A 2,231-nucleotide genomic window follows, 5' to 3' on the forward strand; every position below is an offset into this window, starting at 1 on the left:
GTCTCCAGGGACCCCCACTGCCACCTTGCTCTCTGGGCCTGGCCTGTTTGGACTCAGCCCCAAGCTGTACTGCCTTCTGATGGGCTCTGCTCTATCTGCTCTCCTGGGGAGGGGAGGTCCTGCTCCTAACAGCTGAGGCTCTTTCTCGCTCAGCCTTCACCCCTGTTGCCACCTCGGCTGTAGTCAGCACTTCCTCCAGCTCCTACCATCCATCCCGGGGCTCACCCGCAGCCAGTCTGAGCCAGCTTCTTGAAAGGGGCAGCCAGCACAGGCCAGACCTCCCACAGCCTCCTCCTGTCCTGGGCCTTGAACAGAAATAGTCCCTACCGGCTGCACAGCTAAGCAGCTCCTGGGGGATCCTGTCGTCATGGGGATCCCGCCACAGTCTGCGGCCTTGTTAGGGGAAACCACCTCCCCAGGACACAACAGCAAGCAAGCCAGGGAAAAACACAGCCTTCTCTCCCACTCAAGTATCTCCGGCCACCTTGCTCCCCCTGCCTGTCCTTCCCAAGAGATCCACAGCAGAGCTCTCTCTCTCTCTCTCTCTCTCTCTCTCTCTCTCTCTCTCTCTCTCTCGCCTCCATGCAATGGCACCTCTCCGGAGAAAACACTTCCCAGTACAACCGAGCATACCAGGAGTGCACACTGCTTCAGGGCAAGGGGCCAACATTTCATGGCTTTGTTTTCTCCTCATGTTCCATCTTGTTGGACATGTGGGTCGTTCCCAGGTTAGGGCTGGTATACTTAGGGCTGCCATGAGCCTTCTTGGACTTGAACACTGGTGCAGGTATGACCTCCAAGCCTGGGGTTTTCCTTGTGGAAACGTTTCAGATTACAGGTTGGATTTGTTTCATCGACTAGTTTAATTTAGACTTAACTTAGTTAACTTCGCTTAGTCTTAGACTCGTTAAGATTCATATTTTTTCTAGTGTCCATTTTGATAAACTGTGTTGTTTAGGAATTTACCCATTTGTCTAAATTTTCAAAGGTAATGGCATTTTAAGGAAGGTGGGCTCTGTTGCGATGTCTCCTTATCACGCCTGACAATGATTACCTTTTCCTTTTTTTCCCCTCCTGTCCAACCTTGCTAGGGTTTACGTTTTTAATCAATGTTATTATTCTTTCCAAATAATCTAGCTTTTGATTTTGTTGATATTTTCTATTTGTCTTCTACTTCATTAAATTCTTCATTTATCTGGGTTTTTTCCTTCTTCTTTTTCCTTCCCTGGGTTCAGCTACTGAACTATAAGCTCCTTGAAGACAAATGGCATGTGTTGCTTTTTATATTTACCTGTTATCCACAGCCTAGCATAGTATCTGGCACATAGAAAATGCATAAGAAATTTTTAGGGGTATGAGAAAAGAAAAGGAAAAAGAGAAGAGGGAAGGGAGGGAATTGAAAGGATAACAGAACGGGAATATAAGCTGCCCGCATATCTGTATATCCGGGGATTCGTTGTAAGATCCCTGTACCTATCTGCAAGTCTGTGTCCGGAAGATCTTCATGGAGCATTACTGCACTCGTACCATGAATCAGGTCCATGAGAGACACCAGAGAGGCGAACATAAATAAGAACTTGTTCCTGCCCTTTAAAAGTTCAGAGGAAAAATCTGGTCAGTAAGCGAGTGGACCAAATCTGGCCAGCACCTGTTTTGTAAATAAAGTTTTGTTGGAACACAGCCATGCCATTCACCTGTGGCTACCGAGAGGAGTGGCTGTGACAAAGACATATGGCCTTCAAAACAGGGACCGTTTGGTCCTCTGCAAACATACCTGTGGGCCTACCCAAGATAACAGTCCCAGGCCCCATGACCCATGTGTGCATGCCCAGCAAATGGGTTCTCGAGGCCCAGGAGCTTTCTAGAGTTGGGCTCACTGCGGGGTACCATTCATTCCTCATTACCTAATAAGCGTGCACCTTTCCCTCCAAGCAAACGCAGCACAATCCCCAGCAGGTGTGGATAACCTCTGTATAAACTCGGCAGCTCCTCCCACATCAGCACCTAACCCAGAGGTCTCACTTGGTGCCCCCCATGGCCTATGGCCTTAGCTTAGCAAATTCTGAGACCCAGAAGCAAAGACTGAGGTTCCTGCAGAAAAGAGAGGCTGGCCAAGTAGTGTCCCACCACACTGCCAACTTCAGGCTCCACTGCCTTATCTTAAATCAGAAATTGAGGCAGAAGAACACTTCACCCTTCAGCCAGGATTGTGTTAACAGTAGTCTCAGAAC

This window comes from Lutra lutra, chromosome 14, assembly GCF_902655055.1.
Source record: "Lutra lutra chromosome 14, mLutLut1.2, whole genome shotgun sequence".
Taxonomy (NCBI): domain Eukaryota; kingdom Metazoa; phylum Chordata; class Mammalia; order Carnivora; family Mustelidae; genus Lutra; species Lutra lutra.